Source organism: Arachis hypogaea, chromosome 10, assembly GCF_003086295.3.
Source record: "Arachis hypogaea cultivar Tifrunner chromosome 10, arahy.Tifrunner.gnm2.J5K5, whole genome shotgun sequence".
Classification (NCBI taxonomy): Eukaryota; Viridiplantae; Streptophyta; class Magnoliopsida; order Fabales; family Fabaceae; genus Arachis; species Arachis hypogaea.
Window position 1 is genome coordinate 14,554,542 of NC_092045.1, and position 11,538 is coordinate 14,566,079.

Consider the following 11,538-nt stretch of genomic DNA (forward strand, 5'->3'; position numbering starts at 1 on the left):
TAAAAAATGTACATTTATCATTTTACACCCAATACTGGTTAAATAGGTTATAATAAATGAAAAATTTTATGACGTTGAAGATGAAAATTTTCAGCACTTAAAGAAGCTAATGTAGTTATAGTGCTAGATAAACACGTTTTCTATGGGACTTTAACAATAAAGCCTGCAATGCTGTTAGTCTGTGTTTTTTTATATTATATGAGTAATAATAAATTTAATAACGTGATTTTTTTCAATTTTATTAAAAATAATTAAATTATTATATTAAATTATTTTCATAATCTAATAAACAAAATAAATATTTTAATTTTAAAATACTAATCATGAAACGGAATTTGTAATGACTTAACTAAATTGTTAGGTATTTTTTTTCCTGATTGTTATGCACTTTAAATTACATATTTTTAAATTTTTAACCGACATATTTTGTAAAAAAATATTTGATTTCAAATTAAAATGTTGATTATTTTTTCAATCACCTAAAATTTTTAAAATAGAAAAAATAAAATAAATAATAAACAATTATATTGTACAACAAATTTGTTTGTGAATTTTTGTATTACCTTTTATTATACTCACAACTAGAAAATAGATTAATACAGACAGATTTATAGACGGATTTAGTCTTTATTACAGACAAATTTTTGGTTACCGACGGATTTTGTCCCTCTGTAAAAGCCCCGTCGGAAATTATTTACCGACGGATTTTTTTTCCGTCGGAAAATTACAGACGGATTTTTACCAGTTACCGACGGATTTTCCCTCTGTAAATTCTCTCTCCATTTTTCGAAGGCGACGAACTTTCCGACGAATTTTCTGTCTGTAATTACAGACAGAATTTCAGACGGATTTTCTGTCTATAATTACAGACGAATTTTCAGACAGATTTTCCGTCTGTAATTACAGACGGGTTTTCAGACAGATTTTCTGTCTGTAATTATAAACTTACAGACAGATTTTCAGACAGATTTTCCGTCTATAATTACAGACGGATTTTTCGACAGATTTTCTATCTGTAATTTGAACTTTGGAAAATCATCTCATACTCTGATTACAGACAGAAAATCCGTCTGTAAATCCGTCAGTAAAGTAAAATAATTTTTTTTTATTTTTCTAATTACAAAATAAACTTGTTTTCATACAAAATAAATATAAATTTAATACAAATTTTTATCTAATTTGTATTCGAATATTTATAATATTTCAAAAAATAAACAAACTCATTGTATTATCAAACTAAAAGAAAAATACTATAAACAAGCAAGTCAATATAATTCAAAACATAAACAAAATGTATTGATCATCAACAATAATAATAAGTAACAACCATACATCAAAGTGTGTTGATACATCAACTATAATTCAAAACATAAACTCAATGTATTATTCAACTATACTAAGTTATGCAAATAACAAGACTATATAACTGTCCTCAAAATCTTGTGAGCTTGTTTCATCAAGTGAACATAGGGGATCACAGTTCCAGATTCAGTTGGTAAGTCCTGAAAACATTTATATCATTAGAAATAAAAGTGATTATTGAATTTACTGCAACCCCAGAATCAAAATTAAAATTTTGCATTTTATGATAAACACTTATTAGTTATTACCTGCTAAGACTAAACCAACACTCTTAAGAGCATCATCGGATCCCGAAGCCATTACTGGGAAAAAGACAAGATTTGAGTTACTCAGTTCATAAATGATGAGAGGAATTTCAAAAAAAGTAAAACACACATGGCAATCAATATATAGACACACACACACACATGGCAAAAGAAAGTAAAACATTACGAGCATAACACCACTGCCATCTGCAACTTTACAACCAGATATCAGAATAGGGTTCTTAGAATTTTTTTCAACCTGCAAAAAGGAAAATGATTATCAAACTTAAGAAATGAGACAAATAATTTTTCTTATTCAGCACATAATGGAAAAAAACACTTACAATATTGCTCTCCCCAGTCATACTAGATTGAGATCTCAATTCTTCTACCTCCTCTAATTACCTTCTCATGCAGAGAGAAAATTTAAAGATTGAAAAAAATATATATAAATATGATAAGGAGGATGCTATAATAATAATAGTAATAATAAAGAAGTACAGAGAAGCAAAAATCAAACCTCCAAACGAATGTTTTTCTTCTCATTTAGGTCCCGAAACTGAAGAGACTGCTTATAATCACTTATAGCTACAAAAGGAAGCGGAGGAAGAAAGAGAGTTGAACATGATACCTTCAACTCTGCTATCTCTTGTTCTCGTTTTGCAAATGTTACAATGAACGCAGCTTCCTTTTTCTTTGCCTTTTCAAGCTGATAACAATAGATATATGTCAATGGTCAATGATAATTGATAATTAATCAATGGATAGTGAACTACATCAACAGAAAAAAAGGGCAGATTATATTCTAAACCTGCTCTCTTAAAGACTCCTCTGAGGATTTCAGGGTCTGAAGAAAATCAAGCAACATTTTGGGCTCTGGAAAGAACAAAGGTTAACTAATAGTTCACGGATAAATTTATAACAAAAAAATAAAGCAATTGTGTACAAAGAACTAAAACTTGAACAATTAAAATGCAGATGTATATCACGATTAACATGCCAAAGACAAGGAACAAACTAACCAGGAGTGGCACCAGCAGGTACACAAGGCTCATTTTGAATTGAAGAAATGGATTTCTGGTACACTCTTTTACAAATAGGAGTCATAATTCAAGGTAAATCAAAGCATACACTATAAATAATCCAACTGTGCAAATTTAATGGAAATTATTATTAGTGTAAACCTGTAACTAACAGAACAGGTCAACTGACGCAAATAAGTCAATTGCAAGAAAGAACAATAAGTCAATTAGTTGAATTGACCTGTGCACTGATTCAATCAACAGAGTAGCAAACACCTAAATTTTAACTAGAGAAACTGTTCCAATTTTTTAAATGCTTCCTCACCTCTCCCTGGAATTAAGTTCATCACCTAAACATAATCTCAAGATAAAATAAAAAATTCATAGCACCAAAATGACAGCCAACAAATAACAGTAGCTAATTGAACACAACTACTTTTACAAATGTAGCAAAACATGACTGAATATCTTATTATAGTTTCTACGTATTAGCAAAGTCATTACCTTCATAGAGATTAATTTAATCTATACTCATGATAGATGGATATCAATGAGAAAAACAAAAAAAGTGGAGTGCATAATATCATATGCAGAACATGTGCATTTTCTATGCAGAAATTTAAACCTTACTTAATAATTGTGAGCACAAACTCCAATAAGTGGTAGATCAATGTCAACAACATGAAGATTAGGTTCCTGAGAGGTGACTTTCTTCAAGAAAGTGGCTATTTCTTTTTTTGATGAAGATGAAATATGAACTGCAAAGAACAATAGCAATCTGAGTCCAACATAACTGAATATTATTTTGATAGCTATTGACCACACATTTTATATCAATGCCGCAGTTATTTGATACTATTAAAATTCAAATTAGAAAACAGGACTCCAAAGAACACAGCTTATCTAAATTTAAACCAGAGGAAAAAAGAGGAAAACTCTTTAAGATTGAAAAGGTCAAGAGTATGACTCAAGAATAGATGCCTTGCATAGCAACAGGTAAAATCATACTGAAAAGAATTATCAAAAGGAAGAATTTCAAAGAAAAGGGATAATAACAAGCTTTCAACAAAATATATACTTTAGCTCATTTGTCTGAAGTCCAATATATAAAAGTTAAATGGAAGTAATGCTAAGTTAGAAGTCTTGCAAAAATGGCATTCATTGAACAGAGCACCTGAAGAAGATAATACTAAGGTTCACCTTAAAATGCATTGATAGTCTACTCAATGAACACAGCAGATGTGCAGCCCAACGGGATTAGTATCACTTCATTGATGGACAGTACTTTAAGAAGCCATGCTTAGTACTAAAACATATGAAATATAATTAGGATGGTACTATCTCACCTATCAATAATTTTGAGACAACCACCAGGTAACCACATTCCAATATCTCCTGTATGCAACGATCCTTCTTCATCAATCACTTCTCTCCTGCTCAATTTAATCAAAATTCAGGAAAATTTTAAACGAACAAGGTAAATCTCATAAAAGATATAAAAATCTCATTGAAAATATTAAAAGAAATCACAGAGATAAAAATATTAAAAATAAAATTAACTGTTTTTAATATATTTGATGTAAATTAAAAAAATTTAAGACAAAATCAAAATAAAATAAAATTTAAGAATATTTTTAAAATTTTTAAGAAAGTTAAAGAACAAAAATATTTTTTAGCCATGGTATTACATATGTTATGTGAAATATGCACATGCATACCTTAGCTCTAAGAAACTGGTTGTTGTTATGCAAGTCTACCTTCCTGTAAATTAAAGTAGTTTAGTACATTTAGTTGTCACCAACATTTGAAAGCCATATAATCTAAAGAAATAATAATCAATGTTAAAAATAAACATTTACCCTCTTTTGCATGTAATCTTATCTCTGCAAACAGCAGCTTGTTCTGATGTAGAACAAACATAAAGTAATTAATTAATTTGAAAGCAATAATGTATATATATATACTCTTAGTTTCTAAAATAATAGTAGAAAGATCTATGTATAGAAATACCTTCTTGGAACGAATTTTGCTAATCCCTCTTTCCAATTTGGTTTCAAGGTTTTTGAGATCCTTGACAGCCATATTGCTCAAAGCCTCACCCAAGATTTGCCTGCATCATGCAATAATTGTTCAATTTTTCTGTGATTCAATTATTCAGTAATAATTGGTTCATCGAATTCCATCTCCCCCAAGGCTAGGGATAGTATTTGATATTCAACACACTGTCTTCCAATTCCATCTCCCCCCCAAAAAAAGAATAGCAGGAATGGAAGAAAGAAAGAAAGAAAGTGCACCTCCATACAAGGAATCAAGGATAGCAGGATCAGTTTGTATTATAGCAGAATGGAAGAATGTGCAAGCAAATATTAGTTCAGGTATAATGCTGCAATCCAATTTAACGATTCAATAGTTTGTGTAGATCAAGAAACCACAGAACCAAATTAGTGTTCACAACAATGATTAAAATCCATTTCAAAATCTCATGCAAGAAAACCAAGAGACAAACATGGCATCTCAAACAAACACTACACTTAACATTTCTGAGCTACAAGTAGAAGAGAGTGTGAAGTAGTGTCTACAAATACACCACAATTCATTTTATATTAATTTTTCTATTTACCACTTGTCCAACTAAATGACTTGGCATTTATAAAGCTTAGGAGAATTTGACAAATATTTGCAAGAGAAAACACTAGAATAAGAAACTGATGGGAAAATTATGCATGGTAAAATGCTGAAATAGGTGAGGCAAAACCATGAAAATGTTACATTATTCATTCAGCTTTTTACATTAACATGTGTTATGCAAGCATTTATTTACAGGTGGGAAATCAGATATATAAGACAGCGTTTCGTTTTCACATGCCAAGAGAGCAGCAGAAACACTCAATAAGATCAAGAAAATGCATAGCAATATAACTGAATACAAGTCATACTGTTTACCTTGTTTATCTCCTCTTCGTTATAATTATAATTCTCCAGCGGCTTCCATTCTTTTGTGGCCTTCAGCAGGACAGAACATAATATACAGTTCCTGTATATGAAACCGCATGATTTATCTTTCAAGCTGCCATTAAGTTCCTGTATCATTAATCTTTTGAGTCAAGGTATTAACATGTTATTAGTGTAAAGATGCACCACTAAGCACAACTATTTGCAATCAGTAAAAGATTAGTTAATCACTTTTCAGCTTGAAAGAAAGAGTTTATGACTAGAATCCCTTGTGAAATAGAGACTAAAACAAATATTAAGAACAAATGACATTTAAAAGAAGAAAATGGTCTCACCAGTCTTGAAACACAAGGAAGTGACGGGTTCCACGCTAACATCCATAACCAGTCTCGCCACATCTTTGCACCGCATGTCAAACCAGCAAACACAACCATCCTTTTATTTCAATATTTTCAAATAAGAAACAGATAAAAATCAATGCGTTAAATCAAAACAAAACAGTTAAATTTATAAATTGGAGATCTCAAGATAAAATTGGAAGCCACGATGAATGAATCTCACCTCAACTAAACTGAATAGATGGTTGCAAATGTTGTGAGAGTAAGATTGATAATGTTGTTCCTAGGGTTTGCAAAAGTTGTGAGAGTAAGATTGATAAAGTGAGCTCGGAGAGTGTGAGACAGAGTGAGCTCGCGATGAGAGTTTGAGACAGAGTTACCTAAAATCAAAGAAGAGAAGGGGCAGGAGCAGTGAATCAGAAATGACGCACGGTGAGGAGGGGAGGAACCCTTCGCGACGGCGACGTCACGAGCTCAACTCAGAACTTCGTGCGACAGCGAGGAGAGGAGGAACGATGCGAAGAGGACCGAGTAGAGCTTCCCCAGATGACGGCACCCACGGTCTATCCCCGCCGGCGGCGACAGCACCTTCTACCAGAGGAGAAGAGTACTCGACGACAACTTTGAAGAGGGATGAGGGTGAAAATGAGAAAATGAGTTCATAGGTCAGGAGTGAATGGAGCTCGATAGGGTGGTGATAAAATTAGGTTTTCCGACAGAAAATTTTAAATTACAGACGGATTTTCTGTCTGTAATAATTTAATGAAATGTAGCGTTTTCTCTATTTAATTACAGACGGATTTTCCGTCTGTAACCATTTTCCACGGAAAAAATTAATTTTACCGACGAAATTATCGACGGATTTTGTTTTCCGTCTGTAATTTATGCTAATTCATTTTTTTTGTTTTCCGACAAAAAATCCCTCTGAAATTCTGTCTGTATTTCCGTGGGATAAAATCCGTCGGAAATATCCGTCTGTAATAACTAATTTTTTAGTAGTGACTTTCTTAAAACGTAAAAAATAATTTAATTAAAGTTAACTCAGTTTTACAATTATAAACAAAAAAACGCAGGCATAAAAGAGACGACGTTAATGTGTTATTCAACTTAAGTAACAAATAATATAAAAAGAGAGTTTAGTAATTTGACTATTATTATTATTATTATTATTATTATTATTATTATTATTATTATTATTATTATTATTATTATTATTTGAGGTTGTCTTTTTCGATAGATAATACCAATTTTTTTTTACTATTTCTTTTTTATTTAATAAATTTTATTTTATTTTTTAAATATTTTTAAAAAAATATTCACTTTTTAATTATTTTTTTTAAATCAATTATAATTTATAAATTCTTAATTCTAATGAGGAGACAAATTATATGCCATGAATGACATATGTGATTCATAGTACTTAGTGCAAAAGTGAAAAGAATATACTCTTCTTTTAATTATTAGTACATAGTTTTTAATTTATAAGTGCCGAAAATTTTTTTCATCAGCACCCTAAAATTTAAAAAAAAAAATTCATGATGTTGATTGAAAAAACTTTTAGTACTTATAGAAATATGTATCAAATAATTAAAAGAAACGTGTGTTCTTTTTATTTTTACAACAAATACTATGGATTACATATGTCATTCATGATCATGACGTATAATTTGTCTCTTCATTAGAATTAAGAATCTATAAACTATAATTAATTTTAAAAAATAGTTAAAAAGTGAATTTAAGAATATTTAAAAAATAAATAAAAATTATAAAATAAAAAAAGAAATAGTAAAAGAAAAATTGGTATTACCCGTCGAAAAAAAAAGCCCTTTTACTAAACTTTCTTTTTATATTATTTGTTGCTCAAGTTGAATAACACATTAACCTCGTCTCTTTTATACTTGTGTTTCTTTGTTTATAATGGTAAAAATGAGTTAACTTTAATTAAATTATTTTTTACGATTTAAGAAAGTATAATGAAAGGTAATGCAAAAAGTTACAAACAAATTTGTTGTATAATATATAATTGTTTAGTATTTATTTCATTTTTTCTATAACACCCTACCACATTAAGCTTTACGCTTAAGTCGTAAAACAGAGGTGGTATGGTATTATGACCTCTAAAATAAAATGAGTACTCATAATAGCAGAAGAATTATAATATGCTAGGAGTCTTGAAGAATAGAGGAAATAAAAATCGCAAAAGTAAAAGCGCAACGCTCAAGGAACGAGTTAACTTGCGTGCTAAGAAAGCTACAGCTGTCAAGTGTAAAGTAACCCAAAACAGGAACAGAGAGTCAAAGATACAAAATAACGAGCTCCTGACTCAGCCTACGAAGTCAAGACTGGCCGGAGAATATACACACATATATACATATATATACATATCCAAAACTCAAATGTATATAAACAAAATCCTGCCTCTCCATACACCTCTAGGAGGATCAAAAAGAATAAGTTATGCGTTAGGATTTGGTTGAATTAGTCCCACATTGCTTAGGATAGCAAATGGAGTGGGTGGCCTAGGCTATAAATATGAGGCTAAGTTCTCCATTTGTTTTTGCACCAGTCAGAAACACTTTAAGCTTGTATCTGATTTTTCTTTTCCTCTGTATTCTTTGATTAGAGAGTGTTGTGAGGTGTAGTTAGATATTTGCTTTGAGAGAGTGTGGGTGTACTGGGGTGCCGGTGAGAGAAAGAAGTCTATGTGTTGTAATAATTTTCACATAGTGATATTCTCTGGTTGTCATTTGACAACGGCCGTGGTTTTTTCTCCGGTAATTGGAGTTTCCACGTTAAATTCTTGTGTTGTGATTGTGTCTATTTTATTTCTCTGTCAAAGGTGTTTTCTCAAGGGGGAATGGTGTCTTATTCCCAACAAGTGGTATCAGAGCTTCGGTTTGGTGGGATTTATTCTTAGTATGCTCTGTGGTTGCAGCCTAGTCTGACCTTCCACATCAGAAAAGAATTTTGTCCTGTGGCTTGAGGTTGAGCTTTGGTTGTTGTTGTTGTTGCTGGAAGGCAGTGTGACACTGTGAGAGTGTAGTTTGGAAAGGTTCTGGCTAAGGAAAGACCTGGTATTTAAGTGTGTCCATTGTGACCCACCTCTCTTTCCTGGGGACCCTTCCTAGTGCACGGTCTACAGTTGAGTTATACTATTCCAGTATACGGTTGCAACAATGTCAGGATATTCAAATGCTGTGAAGCTTGAAATAGAGAAATTTGATGGAAGAATCAATTTTGCCTTGTGGCAAATACAAGTCAAGGATGTGTTGATACAATCAGGTTTGCACAAGGCGTTGAAGGAGAAGATCTCTGGTTGCTCTCTCTATGAGAGAAGATGATATTCTCTAGAAGACAAGAAGTATCCTCATGGTATTACCGCACTGCCATGGATAAGGATAAGTTGTGGCAATCGGGTCCACAATTGCACACGGGCATTGGTTGGCGTTGAGATGCAAGGTGTGTGGCGGAGTTAGGTCGATGGCTGAAGAACTTCCAGGAAAAGCCAATTTGGAAGTTGCACCATGAATTTTCAGCAAGGTTTCGATCTGTACCAAGGTGAAATGCTTGGAGTGGTCTAATTTCAAGTGAGTATACTTTCATGGTGGAGTATGATAGTTCTCTGAACTATGATTGTCGGTATAGACAATGGCAGCAAAGAATTGTCGGTGTTGACAATGGAAGCTGAAGATGTGTGACTATTTCAATCAAGGTGGAGATTGTTAGGATTTGGTTGAATTAGTCCCACATTGCTTAGGATAGCAAATGGAGTGGGTGGCCTAGGCTATAAATATGAGGCTAAGTTCTCCATTTGTTTTTGCACCAGTCAGAAACACTTTAAGCTTGTATCTGATTTTTCTTTTCCTCTGTACTCTTTGATTAGAGAGTGTTGTGAGGTGTAGTTAGATATTTGCTTTGAGAGAGTGTGGGTGTACTGGGGTGCCGGTGAGAGAAAGAAGTCTATGTGTTGTAACAATTTTCACATAGTGATATTCTCTGGTTGTCATTTGACAACGGCCGTGGTTTTTTCTCCGGTAATTGGAGTTTCCACGTTAAATTCTTGTGTTGTGATTGTGTCTATTTTATTTCTCTGTCAAAGGTATTTTCTCAAGGGGGAATGGTGTCTTATTCCCAACATTATGTGGAGAGAAAGCTAAGTACATATATATACATCATAGCATAACAAAATAACCCAGTAACCACTCCGCTTCAAAAGTCCAGACGCCTAACGAGATGCCTCTCGACCTGCATCTGAAAAACAACAATATATTATGGAATGAGAACCGGAGGTTCTCAGTATGGTAAAGGTGCCACACACATAATATATAAGGTCCTGGAAATGCCAGAAGCAATCCTAGAACGCCGACACTCAGATTGTAGAGCTTAAAGTATTAAACAGAAGCCATAAAAAGTGGTTTTCTAAGAGTATCTAAGCCTAACTAGCTTAATTTTACATCTAAATCTCATGATGCCATTCCTCCATACTTCCAACTCTATCATGCATTTCACAGACATTTAAACAGATAAAGGCGAGTACAAGAAGGTTACAAATACTGCAGGTAACAAATACACATTTAACATGGCAAGTACATTTAGACACACCCAATTAAAGAACAAACAAGTAATTCAAGTAATATGCATATGATGCATGCCTGTCCTATGGCTGATGAGGCTCATCTGTTGGTTATCCAGCCAACCCGACAAGTCTGAATTGTACTTAGACTGTCCCCCGACGTGCATCCCCATGAGTCTATGCATAGCTTTATCTCAAATAATCAATATTGCTCAATGGGGGTAACATTCCCGAAAATTTATATAGTGCCCGGTCACACTTACGTCGTAGGGTCAACAGAGTATCGAGTTTTCTACCTGGTACACGTGGTGGCAAGCCACGGCACTTTATCCAGGGAATCTCGTATCTCAGATCATTCAAATTCATAAGCCATATAAATAATTCAATTATAATTCATCTACATCCACTTCATTCTCAATTGCATCTCATTCATCATCATACATTAAACATATTCAATCCTTATCCTTCATTATCACACCTCTCATTCCGTCCATCAATAGTTCCAATTCAAAACATAATTCATTCTTTTCTAAGAATCAAACTTCAAACTTAAAACATATTCATTTTCTTAATAACTCTAAATCAAACCATATAACCTTTGAATCTAAATCTTTTTAGATAATCATATAAACAAAATCTCTAATTTTTATAAAATTTTGGCAGCACCTCCTCTAAAACTCGGACTTTGCCACCCTTTTTGGGTCCAAACCTGCTTTCTTTTCAATTCAACATACCCTTCCTCATCATCATAACAGTCACCACAATAAATCTACTTCAGATCAACAATTATACTCATACAATATTCAAATCCAACAACCAAAATTCAACTAAGGATCATAGTTCACTAATCCTAGGCTTCTAACACAAAATACCTCAAATCAATAATTCACCAAATTATTAGTTAATCAACAAGTACCTAACCAACTATGTTCATCAACAATAACATTCAACCATGATTCTCTCCAAATTAACATAACAACGTTCACCATCCAAAATTAATAACTAATTATCCAATAAACTTCAACCAAATATATTCATCGACAAAT

The 11,538-nt window shown here is 32.5% G+C and overlaps 1 long non-coding RNA gene across 1 annotated transcript; it reads right to left on the minus strand.

Annotated features, from left to right (window-relative positions):
• Nucleotides 1–1,367: 1,367 nt before the first annotated feature.
• On the minus strand, nucleotides 1,368–1,852 carry LOC112718184 (uncharacterized). The gene is made up of 3 exons (XR_003160675.3): nucleotides 1,795–1,852; nucleotides 1,611–1,664; nucleotides 1,368–1,502 (listed from the first exon to the last, which is right to left on the minus strand). It is a non-coding gene; the product is annotated as an uncharacterized lncRNA (long non-coding RNA).
• Between the last annotated feature and the right edge of the window lie 9,686 nt (nucleotides 1,853–11,538).